The following is a 13,806-nucleotide window of genomic DNA, read 5'->3' on the forward strand; positions in this document are numbered from 1 at the left end:
CAATGGACAGCGCGTAATATCGATGTATGGGATTATTGATGTGAAAAGATCGAACCGTAGCTGTAGCAGACGCCGTTGTCGGCTGCATGCAGTGGATATTAATATCCGCCAGAGTGTTGGAGATAATTAAATAATTGGTTGTATATTTCAAAATTCCTGGAGGTATACTAGGATGTTAATTGCATTCCGGAGTGGAATGATTGTTTTCATGTAGATGAGAATTGTGTGTTTGGTACACTTCAGGAAGGAGGGAAGGAAGGAGGAGAGATTTAAAGAGAGGTAAGAAGTATTTAGAATGAGTTATGAAAATGATGATGGTGGAGGTGATGGTGATGAAAGTGTTCGTTGCTGCTGCTGATGATGATAGTGGTTTTGGTAGTGTTGTTGCTGTTTATGATGATGGTGGTGGTATGGTGGTGATGATGATGAAGATGATGATGATGAAGGTGATGGTGATGATGATGGTGATGATGATGATGGTGGTGGTGATGATGATGAAGATGATGGTGATGATGGGATGATGATGATGATGAGGATGATGATGATGATGATGATGAAGGTGACGGTGATGATGATGATGATTATGATGATGATGATGATGATGATGGTGGTGGTGATGAGGATGATGATGATGATGATGGTGGTGTGGTGGTGATGAGGATGATGATGATGATGGTGGTGTGGTGGTGGTGATGATGATGATGATGATGAAGGTGATGGTGATGATGATGATGATGATGATGATGGTGGTGGTGATGAGGATGATGATGATGATGGTGGTGTGATGGTGATGATGATGATGATGAGGATGATGATAATGATGATGATGAAGGTGATGATGATGATGGTGATGATGATGATGATGATGATGATGGTGATGATGATGATGATGATGATGATGAAGGTGATGGTGATGATGATTGTGATGATGATGATGGTGGTGGTGATGATGATGATGAAGATGATGGTGATGATGGGATGATGATGAGGATGATGATAATGATGATGAAGGTGATGATGATGATGGTGATGATGATGATGATGATGATGTTGATGATGGTGGTGGTGGCGATGGTAATGTAAGGTTTTACAGTAATGATTTTCATCTGGACTGATATTAAGTAGGCTTTTTTTATGACAGTTTTCTTTATGTTGGCATGTAGGTTAATTCATATTTATTCAATAAAGAGTGCTCATTATATTAGAAAATGAAAGTTTTTTAGACAGTATTTGAATCACCACTTTTGCTTCTAAAACTTGTGTCTAGTATAAGCTTCATAAAAATACTTCCACTCCCAAAGAATAGAGCATAGTTATCCCTGCACAGTTGTTTTTCTCTATGAAATTCAAGCAAGAAACAGATATATTGAAATAAAATTGAAATGTCGAGAAGCGAGGAAAAACAAATCTCATCTGTTTGTGTATCGTCGGATGCGTAACCTCTCCTTGACGTTATTTCTTGGTTTCTCTCTTATTATTGATTCCTCGTATGCGCATCACGTCGGCGGAGACAGCAACACACTTTTCGCTCAGCACACGCGTCATTTCTCACGACCTACATGTAGTTATCGTTCAGCTGGCTGAAGATCCCCCACTCTCTCCCCCTTTCTCTCTCTCTCTTCACTTCTTGGGTTTTAAGCTATTATTTTTCAAAGACGTTTTACCGGGGCAGTGGAGAAGAAACGGTGATGTGATTCGAAAAGACTTGTGTTTTTGTGAAGTATGATGAAATGGCAGCTATTTTCAGGATCCATTATGATCGCATTCTCGTATGGCTAACAATCGTGAGCTTTAGGTTTGGGTAAGCTGACTGTGATCAAATAATGTCCCATGTGTATTTTTCAGTCATCCTTTCAATGTGATACATACAAGTTAGAATCTAATACTGAAAGCCATAGCATATACAATTTGTCTTAATGTTTTTGTGAAAACTGTCAAATTTGGGGTGTTTTTATCTATTGTTATCCTTGATTTATTCCAGAATAGCATTCTGAAATATTCTGATATGAACTGGTTGTTGAAACTAGGCACTTGTTGAAGATGCGAGTCAAGGCATAAGAGCGCACGGTCGAGGGTTCATTTTGCCAGCAGCATGAATACATAAGTAATGTGTGCTATTTACAGATGTTTGAATGTATTCTGTTTTTACTTGATTTCACAATCCTGTGAGAAAATGAATGTTCCTCTGAAGAATTAAGCCCATGTTCAAAGATAAACAATCATTCCTTGCTTGATTCTTTTTGTATAAATTTTTTGCGTTTCCTCAATATTGCTTTTATACACCTGTACAACATTTCTCCTATATGAATAAATATTAATAAGATTATAAATGAAGAAATTCATAAATAATATATGTTTGAATCAAGGAAACAGCAATGTTTCTTTTTCAGAGCACTTCTGCACATTATTTTTAAAGTATGATTCAAGTTAATGAGCTGACCTCTATCCTAAGTTCCTAACTCTCCCCTTTTCTCCTTTTTGTTGATTTTTGATCAAAGATCATCTTTTCAAAGTATAAATTTATGAATATAGGATTGAGCAGAGATTATTGAAGAGATTGGTCCTCTCATATGAGCAGTGTTGATGTTTTGTGATAGAATGTTCTCCATGCTTTTTCTGCTGGGGTCAGAGGTCACGACCCCAGAATGCTCCCAAAGGCATGTTTTGCACTTAACCTTGATGGCTAAGGACTTGTTTGGGTATGAGAGCTCACCTGAGAGAGACCTACCAGAAAGAAAAATCTCGTCTGGAGAATATCAAGGAAGGGGACAACTTTAATATCAATTTTATTTTGAAGGGACTAATATTAATGATAAAAATAATGAAAGTGTTTTTAATGCATACTTTCTGTAAGTCGTTACCCAAGGTGCTACATTTACAAGAAACAGTATCAAGGGACATAAAAATGCCTTTACATAACATTTAGGAAAATATTATGACTTCTCTAATATTCATACGAGAAAAGATGATACTTGACCCTTCATAAGGTGATCTTATATTTGAATTAATGAAAACATCAATCATGAGTGTTAAACATCTTTTCATTATATATTTCAGTCGTGAAGCCTTGTTGGGCCATGGATGCTCTACTTTGGTTAGGCGATTTATATTTAACGTTTTACACGGATGTGAACACAGTGCTTCATAATTATATGTACAAGTTGTACCTTCTTTGCTTACATGACATGCTATTTGTTCAGCATTCAAGGGATTTGAGCCACAAACGTTGTAAGGAAATGGAGGAGGAGGATTGGGGGGGGGGGGGACTCGGGAGGACAGAGGAAAGGGCTGGGGGATAGCAGGAGGAGGAGGAGCAGAGAGGGAGGGGAGGTTAATTGGAGGAATAGCAGGAGGAGGGGGGAGAGAGGAGGGCAGAGGAGAGGGCTGGGGGAGGAGAAAGGAAGAGGAGGAGGGGGAGAATTATGCAGAGGGGAAATTAATGGAGGAGGAAAGAGAGGATTATTAATGAAGGAGGAATAAGAGAAGGATGAATAGGAATCAGAGGGGGTAGTAGTGGTAGTTGGTGAAGGAGTATGTGAGGTAGTGGTGTATGAGAGGGATGGGAGAGGAGGAAGAAAAGGTGGAGGAATAGGCAGAAGAGGAATTGATGGAGGAGTGAAAGGAAGAGGAGGAATAGGTGAAGAAAGGATGAGCAGGATGCAGAGGGGTAATAGGGGGTTAATTGGTAGAGGGGGATGTGATGGAGAAGGGAGGAGGAAGAGGGAAGAGGATGTGAAGGAGGGGAGAGGAGGATGGGCTCAAGGAGGTGGAGGAGAAGGAGGAGGAGGGTGGGAGAAGGAGGATGGTGATGGGGAGGAGGACGTCATCGAGGCCGTTCTCATTACGCTTTCTAAAACTAGTTTACTGGAAACCGATTCAGGAAACCACTTTGGAAGATCGCTTTGCTAGCGTTCTCACTTGATCACACGAAAGTGGTTTTCAAAATCACTTCACGTAAAGCGCTCTTGTTGCTATGGAAACGCTCTCAGTGGGGTGAGACGTTTCGCGCGAAATTCGAAATCGCAGCATAGGCATTCTACACCTGTTGTGTGGAGTAGCGCGCTCAAAATGTGCGAAGATCGCTTCCCGAAGAACGGTTGTGTCCTCACTTACGCTAAAACCAGTTTAACGAGGCAAAGCGATCTTGAAAACTACATCGCGAGGTGGTTTTCCAAACTGGTTTGGAAGATCGCTTCCAAGACCGCTTTGTCCGTTCTCACTATGCGTTAAACTAGTTTCCATTAAACTAGTTTTAGGAACGTAGTGAGAACAGCCTCCTAGTTAGATTAGGAGGAGATGGAGGCTTGAATGAAGTAAATTCTTACCTTTATCCAGGATGAGCTGATGTTGAGGAAATGAGTTGAGTGGTAGCGATCCATTCTAAGTGGCGGGATGGAGTGGGGTGATGAGACCGGCTAGAAGCGATACAAATGAATATGAAATTGCAATTAGGGAAATAATGGGAAATCTCTGCAAGAGAAAAAAATTCAGATTGAATATATTTAGATGTGACTGAAAAGGGCTGAACTGGTACAGAGAATTACATGAATTTGAGGGGATATTCCAATGTATGTCAGTGAATCAAAAATAGAAGCTAATGTAGATAAAAGGACAGAGGTTTAACTTTTACAAAATAATCTCCTTTTTCAGTTGATCATTTCACAGATTGGAGCTGATGAATTTAATATGCATGTGATCGATTTAAGGATTTAATCTAGTTAGTCATAACTGAAAATACTGTTCACAGAAGAAATTTAGGATTCTTTCTTCATCCTTTTCTTGTACATTATCGATTTAAAAATTCTTCATTTTGCACATTTAGATCGTGAGATTTGAATGAGGAGCTGTAAATGATTTCTGTTATGATAAATTAGCATCATTGATGGATGAAGTCAATTACCATTTGGTTTCAAAAGAGAAATAACTGCTTTGAAAAACCAATCCATCTTTCTATAATTCCACAAATAGTATCATTTATCAATCCAGCTCTTTTATCTGGAACCCAATATAGGTGGCAAGTTTTTCTTTGAAAGGTAGCAGAGTGGTTTCATTAGTAAGATGAAATGGCAGTTTCTGGGTGGTTCCCACTTGTTAGAACTTTGAGAGAGACAAGTCTGAATCTCGGACCCCATTCCCATTACCATCCTCTAACTACTTTACTGGAAACTAGTTTAACGTGTAATGAGAACGTGAAGCGATGTTCCAAACTGGTTCGGAAAACCACTTCACATTGTTTTCAAAATCGCTTTGCCTTGTTAAACGGGTTTTAGCTGTGAGATTACAACCGTTCTTCGGGAAGCGATCTTTGCACATTTTGAGCGCGCTACTCCACACGACAGGTGAAAAATGCCTACGCTGCGGTTCCGAATTTTGCGCGAAACGTGTCACCCCAATGAGAGCATTTCCATAGACCGCTTTGCATGAAGTTTGGAAAACCCCTTTCAAGTGATCAAATAGGAACACTAGCAGAGCTATCTTCCAAACTTGGTTTCCTGAACCGGTTTCCAGTAAACTAGTTTTTAGGCTCATAATGAGAACGGGCTCTCGGATAGATGATTTTCATGGTTTTGATGTTTTCCAGCATTGTTGTTGGCAATGTTGTGTTTATAACTGTCCCAATTCTGTGAAGAATCCTGTGATTTCTTTTGTCTCTACCTTCCCCCTTTAATGGGGAAGTTTACCCTGACAAAAACTTTATTGTAAAAATAGCAGAAAAAATAATAAAAAACATTGCCGAAGGTTTGAGAAAAATTCATCAAATAATTAAAAAGTTATTAGAATTTAAATTATTTGATTTGTGACGTCATATGCGAGCAGCATTCCTACATAGCGAATGGTAAAAAATCAATGAAATGTTATTTTCTCAGAAAATTGAAAATGGTTTTCACTGTACCTTTTGTATATCAATAGACAAATTATTTCACACCCGATCATGAATAGAAAACAAAATTAAGCCATCAGGAACTATGCAAAATTTGAAATTCATACATTTTATATTACATAACACATGGGGCAGCTGCTCTTTATGACGTCACCAATCCAAAACTTTGAACTCTAATAACTTTCTTACTCTTTAATGGATTTTCCTCAAACCTTCACCAATATTTTTTTACTATTTTTCTGCTATTTTTGCAAGAAAATTTTCTTCAGGGTGAACTTCCCCTTTAATGATATGGGAAAGAATTACATGAAAGCCTATGTGACTGGACGGGATTTGATACCTGTCTAGGTGGTTTCAGACCGCCTCGAAGTTCGCCAGTTCCAGGTATTCTCTGATCGGGAAATTTACCCCGATCAGAAAATACCAGGTATTTTGGTAATGTGAAAGCAAACTACACGTAATTTCCCCGAAAGAAAATACCCGCTAAATAGTAGGTACTTGGCGAAATTACGAGAACTTTCGTGGGGATTTTTCCAAGGTCGCAGGTATTTTGGCAATGTGAAAGCAAATTACGGGAACTTTTAACCCAGCGTGCTGTTGGGCGCGGCGGCGTGGGTGGCTGCTGGGCTAGTGATTTTGAATCTCGCGCCTTGCCTGCTTATCAGACCATACTGCGCATGCTCGTAACTTCGGGAACTTATCCCGAAGGATGTGTTTCGGGGCGATGTGAATGCAGGAATAATTAACGGGTATTTTTTAGCCTTAAAAAGTTCTCGTAATCTAACGGGGATTCTTGTGATCGAGGCGGTTTGAAACCACCTTCTGTCACTGATGATATAATTTGATGGTTTCTATTTATAGGAATAGCCTTGATGAAATAAATGTATTTAGTTAAACTGCATACATTTATTAAATAAGTGTATTTTACTATTTGTGAAAGTTTCATGAATCAGTTTATGTCGAGTGTACTTGAAGTTGAAGTGTGATTTATGGCTGCCTTACAGGCCTTCCACTTTTGAGAAATTGCTGGTCATAGTCACCGAATTCACATCATTTTGAAATACTTTATACTGAAATTCTATGTTCAGTATTTCAGTTTTTATTCAATTCATTGCTCTCATAGAATAAAAATCAATATTATATTTTTGGGGAGGGATTTGCAATAAGGCCAATGCCTTGCAAAGCAATGATTACAAGACATGCATAACAGTCTGTAGAAAGCACTACCTTAAACTGCAGACCACGAACTATCCACAATCCTCGTTGACTATAAACTGAATGAATGCAAGAACTGCCAAGCTTTTAGACTAAATTATATCACAACTGAATCTGAAGAATTTTTGAAAGTCAATCAAACCTGCAAAAAAAATCATAGAGCAAGAATCATTTGTCTTCAGTGGATAAAGATCATCATATATCACATAAGATGATCATGACTAGCATTTTACAATACCAATACAGGTACAGATGGGGGATGGAAATTTCAACACCTTCCCCCCCCCAAAAAAAGATCACAAAATGCCTTCATTTAGGAATTATGACCTTTTCTTTTTTCTTTTTTGCTTGTCATTATTTTCTTTTTGTGAGTGTAACCTTTTTTTACTTCTTTTTTGTTGGGGGGGCTTTTCATTTTTTTAGACAAAATGCACCCATATTGGAAAATATAATCTTGGATCCACAACTGCAATACAAACAGATATATATGTCACATGAAGACAGTGTGAACGCCTTCTTGTCTCACGAGTTTTGAAATATGAGAGGAAATTAAAAGTTGGGTTATCTGCTGGAGTTATCATGTAATGAGTAGCGTCTTGACTTCTAAGATGATGGGGATGGATGTGAGAGGTTATCGAGACCTGTCACTAGGATGGTAAGACAAGGAGATGATGAGATCCACGGTAGATAGATAGTCTGCAGGCACAGACCTTGGTTGAAACTTTGATCAACAAGTGGATCTTTACAAAGGACTAGCACATACACCTTTTTTAAACACATATTTCTGTTTATGGTAACTCCAGTAGGAACTCCGGAGGACAGCGTTTTGCTGGTAAACGCCAAGCTGGTATGTAAAACAATTACTTAGGAAACATTTTACGTCTGTGTTAATCAGTCATAATGGCTGACGTTATAGACGACAGATATCACTCTTGGGCCTTTCATCAAAGTCCGGGGGGGGGGGGGGGGGCACTTCCATTCACGAGTGGATACCATGCGCGACCATGGGGTCTCGAAAAGCACCCTAAACACGTAATTTCCATATTCTGAAAATGCACCCCTTAACAAGTATTGGCGTGTGAAACCCTACCCTTAACAAGTATTGGAAACAAAACGATACTCTTGGCAAATATTCCCTGAAATGAACCCTTAACAAGTACAGGAATGTTTTATTGTTACGGGTACGTCCTTCGGTCGTCGGCTTTACCTTATTTGATTTAGTACGACCCCACCTACACCTCGCGCAAATCGGACTCTAAACACGTAGTGTTGGGGCAAAAAGGACATCCTTTATAAGACATTTTCATTTTGTCTCATCATCCCCGCAAATTCGACCCTAAACACGTAATTTTCCTAGTGAAATTGATATCCCTTTTTCATTATATTTACGTTTTTGACACCCTTATCACGTTACGTACGTACGTGCCCTATCGTGAAAAAGACATCCTTTTTACGTGTTTTTTTGGTCGCGCATGGATTTCACTCGTCAATGTAAGTGGCCCCCCGGGATCAAAGTGGAGACAAAAGGTGGTTTCAAACCGCCTCTATCACAAGAATCCCCGTTAAATTATGAGAAAATGTTTAGGCTGAAAAATACCCATTATTCCTGCATTCACACCGCCCGGAAACATACCCTTCGGGGTAAGTTCCTGAAGTTATGAGCATGCGCAGTATGGTCTGATAAGCAGGCAAGGCGCAAGATTAAAAATCACTAGCCCAGCAGCCACCCACAGCTCCCGCGCTCAACAACGCCCAACGACACGCTGGGCTAAAAGTTCCTGTAAATTGCTTTCACATTGCCAAAATACCTGCGACCTTGGAAAAATCCCTGCGAAAGTTCTCGTAATTTCGCCAAGTACCTACTATTTAGCGGGTATTTTCTTTTCGGGGAAATTACGCGTAATTTGCTTTCACATTGCCAAAATACCTGGTATTTTCTGATCGGGGTAAATTTCCCGATCAGAGAATACCTGGAACTGACGAACTTCGAGGCGGTCTGAAACCACCTAATGGGGATTGGGGATTCAAACTCACAACCTTGTGTCCAATGCTCTAACCACTGGACCACACGACCCGTACACACTTTGGTATCAATAATGCATAAAGCATCTTCATTCATTTGATACAAGGTAAAATAGCAATGTAGATGCACTTGCCTTGGTCAAGGACGGTGCTGGGAATCGGACCCCAGACTTTCATAGTGTAATCGGATGCCTTAGACCACTCGGCCATGACACCTACAAAACATACAACTTATTATTTCAATTTCAGGAGGGAGGGGACGGCAACTTGATTTGATGATTTTTTTTCTGCTCTCATATCATTTATATAATATATTTTTCAATATATATATATATATATATATATATGTATTAAGAAAAATATTTTGATTGCCTGTACACTGTACGTATCGGGGGAGGGGGGAGGGGGTGTAACAGGAAAAACGTTTCATCAGGTTGGGGTGAAATCATTGGTCGAATTATTGTTGGCAAATATTTATGTCATAAATACCTACTTTCTAAGCAATATCATTGCCAATCCACTTAGGCTTGGGGTAATTAAAATTCTTTTTTAATTTCATTAAACATTGATGCCGACAGTGTATTAAACATTTTCTGAAATCGAAGTACCCTGTTTACATAAAATTACATTAATATTTACTTTATTTTGAACTAACCACTTTTTTTCCCTACTTAATTGCATCATTTATTTAAAACGGAATACCATAGGGACAGTGCAAAGTGTCATTTTCTGGCATTCTTTGTGTATAAAAAGAATGTGATATGTATCAAGGCGGCTAATGTTTGTCATTTCTTGCCAATATTTGGTAAGTGTAGAGCTTGCAGGGGGTGTGTTCTGTGGGATGGTGCCTCCCCGGAAAGTGACATGTTGTTTCATTTATACTGGCATTTCCTTGAAATTCACTCATGACTGGGTTTAGGTTTGAAATGTTAAAGGTCAAGTCCACCTCAGAAAAATGTTGATTTGAACCAATAGAAAAAAATCAAATGAGCATAATGCTGAAAATTTCATTGAAATGTAAAGTAAGAAAATTGTAAAGTTTTGCTTTATTTATCAAAACAGTTATATGCACAACTCAAGGATATACAAATGAGAGAGTTGATGATGTCCATCATAACTATTTCTTTTGTTTTTTATTGTTTAAATTAAACAATATTTCAAGTTTTGCCGATTTGACATTAAGGACCAACTTAACATTATCATAAAATGTTGTAATATCACATGTTCAGGGAGGAAGTATGAGTAAATAACAAATAAGCAATGTGAAAAAAATACAAGGGCCAAAAACTTATTTTTTGGTTTTCCAATTAAGTTGAATGTCTCTTTAACCATGCATAGACCAGTTTATTTTTAATATTTTGGGACGGTGTGTGTCATAGAGAGTGCATATTTTGTCTGTGCTTTGTGTCTTGTCGTATTCTAATTTCTTCTTTTTAATCTGATACTGGTCTTACATAATCCTCTTTGAATCTACTTCAGCTTTTTAGTTCATACTGTACTTTACTATCTTTGAGATCTCTATTGTTATAAAAGGAAATTATTTTTATATATGTAGGCATATATATGTGTTTTGATGATAATAATAATTGTATATTTACCCAGGGTAGCCACTTCAGTTTCGAAAACTGTTCTCGCAGCGGGCCCTGGTATTATTATTACCCAGCTAAGCTAGGCTACCTATTCGGTGCATACAGCTTTTTGAGAAATTACTTCCTGCTGGTAACCAGGTCATCGATGAAAAACAGCCTTGCTGAATCATTTTTTTTTCTTTTTAATCCTGTATAAATATGTTGAATAAGTAAATAACAATTTTAATGATTTTCTTAAAGATATTTTTGAATTCTGTGCTTGGTTTAGCGGTTTGAAATTGATCCTGAATCTTATTCTTGGCTTCCTAGTGATTTCAACCTCCCCAAAGGGCCATCTTACAACTATGCAAGTGGTTTGAGTGCACCCTTAAGAAAAAAGAAGTATTTAGTTTAGGGTGTTGCCTTTCAAAGTATCACTTTTAGCCACAGGACTTTGTGTACATTGTTGGGATATTTTCCAGTTTTGCTGAGGAAGCTGAAGTCAGTGCAATCTAGAGGAAAAATTTAAATTCTCCCCCAAAGTCAAAATATGGTTTACATAAGAACTGCAAAAAATGAATTCAAAGTTCATATATTAAGAAAAATAATAATGAAATAGTGACTTTGTGATTTTACTATTCCCTCATTTGCACACGGTTCATGTAATAATAATGCACCGTGCCACATGTTCTTACATGTGTTGGTAATCTACAGTGTGATTGTTTTTCAGCTTAGATTTCATGATATTTCATGATTTCAAAAGATCAGTTTATGTAACTGTTCCAGACCTCAATCCACGATCGTATATAATGACAATCTTGTTTTACAGACTTTATGCAAAACCATTTTTTTTACTAAAATTACTTTCATGTATCTTTAATTCTAATATTTTATATTCTTTTTTCATCAGGTAGCAACTGCCAGTGTGCAAGAAGCAGATCACAATGCAGCAGTGTTATCATGGCCAACAGAATTCAGACAAAAACATTCTGGTAAGTGGTTTGTATTAATAAAAATATTCATAATTGTACATGACAGTGATGTCATAAATTCACATTCTACGTAACGCTATACTGCTTTCATATCAGGGCCATGTCTTAAGCCCCTTTCACGATTGGTCTGAGACCACTTGCGACCTTTTGGTCTCACAAAAGGCTACAACAGGCATTAATTGCTATCTATCTGCAACTGCAACAATTGTACAACAAAAGCAAAAAGTAATTCTCATTTATTCATGCAAAGCTCATGCGAGTGGCCTTGCATTCACAGGAGATTGTTGCAGGAGTGATTAAAAATTAAAAGTTGTTTATGACTTTAAAGCAGTTTGCTTAAAGTTTGAAAAACTTGTTTAAAACTTTAAACAATATTTGTTAAGAGACAGGTCTGAAGAACTTGCTTCAAATGTTAAACAGCGATTTACTGTGTAGACAACAAGAAAACTTGTGATTTTTCTTTTTTCTTCAAAATATTGGCCTACCTCTAACTTCTTACACCCTTCCTCTATGCCATCCTTATTCTTATAATTCTTGTAATTCTAATGTAACAAAACCAAATCCTATAATGATTAAGACCACTTGAAAGTCTGCTTTTGCAAAACCTGTTAACGCAAACATTCTTTTTATGAATACTTCAAATATTTGCAAAGCAAATCAATGAAGGGCCAAACCATGTGAGTTCTATGGCAACCAATGTTTATCTGCAGTGTACACTGCGAATGATAATCGAGATGTTTCCTTTTTTTTGTCAATGGGGAGCCGATGTTATCCAGAATGTGATGCCGTTCTATGTGGTTACATGTATTTGAATTTGATCATTGTCTGTGCCTTGTACATCGTACCTGTTCGTGCTCCTCTGAAAGACTGCTTTTAATACTTGGATCATTTCATAATCTGATGTTCAATAGACATGATCGTACTCAATCATGTCTTCTTAGTGTGCATTTCTGTAATGTTTTCCGACCATTTCTATGACCAAATGCAGCTGACCCCTTTATAGACTTGATGCATATGAGATCATAATCTCATAGCGCCCTCCCTCAGAGGATATAGGAATACATGTAAATGGAGTTGTCAGAGATACGCCAGCTGCAGATCTCCAAAGTAGGCAATTCAATGGCAGCATCTAAGATAGCGAGTTATGCCCTCAATATAAAGGTCCATTTGCACATTTGTATACAAATGTATTGGTATATACCCCCCCCAAAAAAAAAATGATAATAAAAAAAAGGATGAATATATATGATAATTATGATTGCTTGGAAATACAACCTGAAGATATTTACCATGTGATGAGTGGACGAGTTGGCAGTAGACGAATTGGCAATTTGCCTGTCAAACTGTAGAAGTAGTGTACTTGACAAGTTCATTGATTGGGGGATACTGTTACGAAGGTCAAATTGTAAAAACCCATATAGTAATCCAAGTGTGTCACCTGCCTTAGCCCCAGGCATATAAATTTGTGTTAGCCGTGTTTGTATAGAGCTCCTTAATTACAACATTATTTCCGAGATTGAACTTATCATCAAATTTCCTTTCATTTGAGAATTAGGAAAAGGCAACGGGCTGGGGAGGTAGAGATGGTCGCTAACAAATTGCCAATTTGCTGTCGATTGCAACACTAAAATACTAGATATCACCCTGAAGCGTAACACATTTCATCTTCCAATTACCTGGAATCTCTCTTGAATTTCTCCCCTTTTTCTCTCATAATTCCCCCCAAAATAATCTCTCACATGATCAAGATTAAATCATTTCATTTACTAAACATTTATTGAATAAATGAGCTATTCACTGTGCACAATGAAGATGATTTGCGAGAGATTAAGTAGATTAAAATGAAAAAAGACTACATTGCTAGTGACAATTTTGCACTTCTGTTTGACATTTTGGAAAAAGAATTACAGTCTCGGTAGTATGAAATATGTAGGAAATGAATTGAATATTTTAATGAACGAGTCTTCTAGATTTATCAGTCAACTTGATATGCTCAAAGATTCACATATTTTGCTTCTATCTTATTTATTTTAACAATGTTAGCCCACATGATGCTGAGACCCCCCCCCCCACCTGCCTCTCAGTAATATTTTGGTAGGACATAGTGTTCCCAAATATATCTGTCCAG

The 13,806-nt window shown here is 37.7% G+C and overlaps 1 long non-coding RNA gene across 1 annotated transcript in view; it reads left to right on the top strand.

Moving 5' to 3' along the window:
- The window catches only part of LOC121428106, a 30,825-nt gene extending 18,860 nt beyond the window's left edge, over positions 1–11,965 (top strand). The window contains exon 2 of the long non-coding RNA XR_005971735.1: positions 11,597–11,965. This is a non-coding gene — a long non-coding RNA (uncharacterized LOC121428106). The remainder of the gene's footprint in view (positions 1–11,596) is intronic.
- Positions 11,966–13,806: the final 1,841 nt, after the last annotated feature.

Source organism: Lytechinus variegatus, chromosome 14, assembly GCF_018143015.1.
Source record: "Lytechinus variegatus isolate NC3 chromosome 14, Lvar_3.0, whole genome shotgun sequence".
Classification (NCBI taxonomy): domain Eukaryota; kingdom Metazoa; phylum Echinodermata; class Echinoidea; order Temnopleuroida; family Toxopneustidae; genus Lytechinus; species Lytechinus variegatus.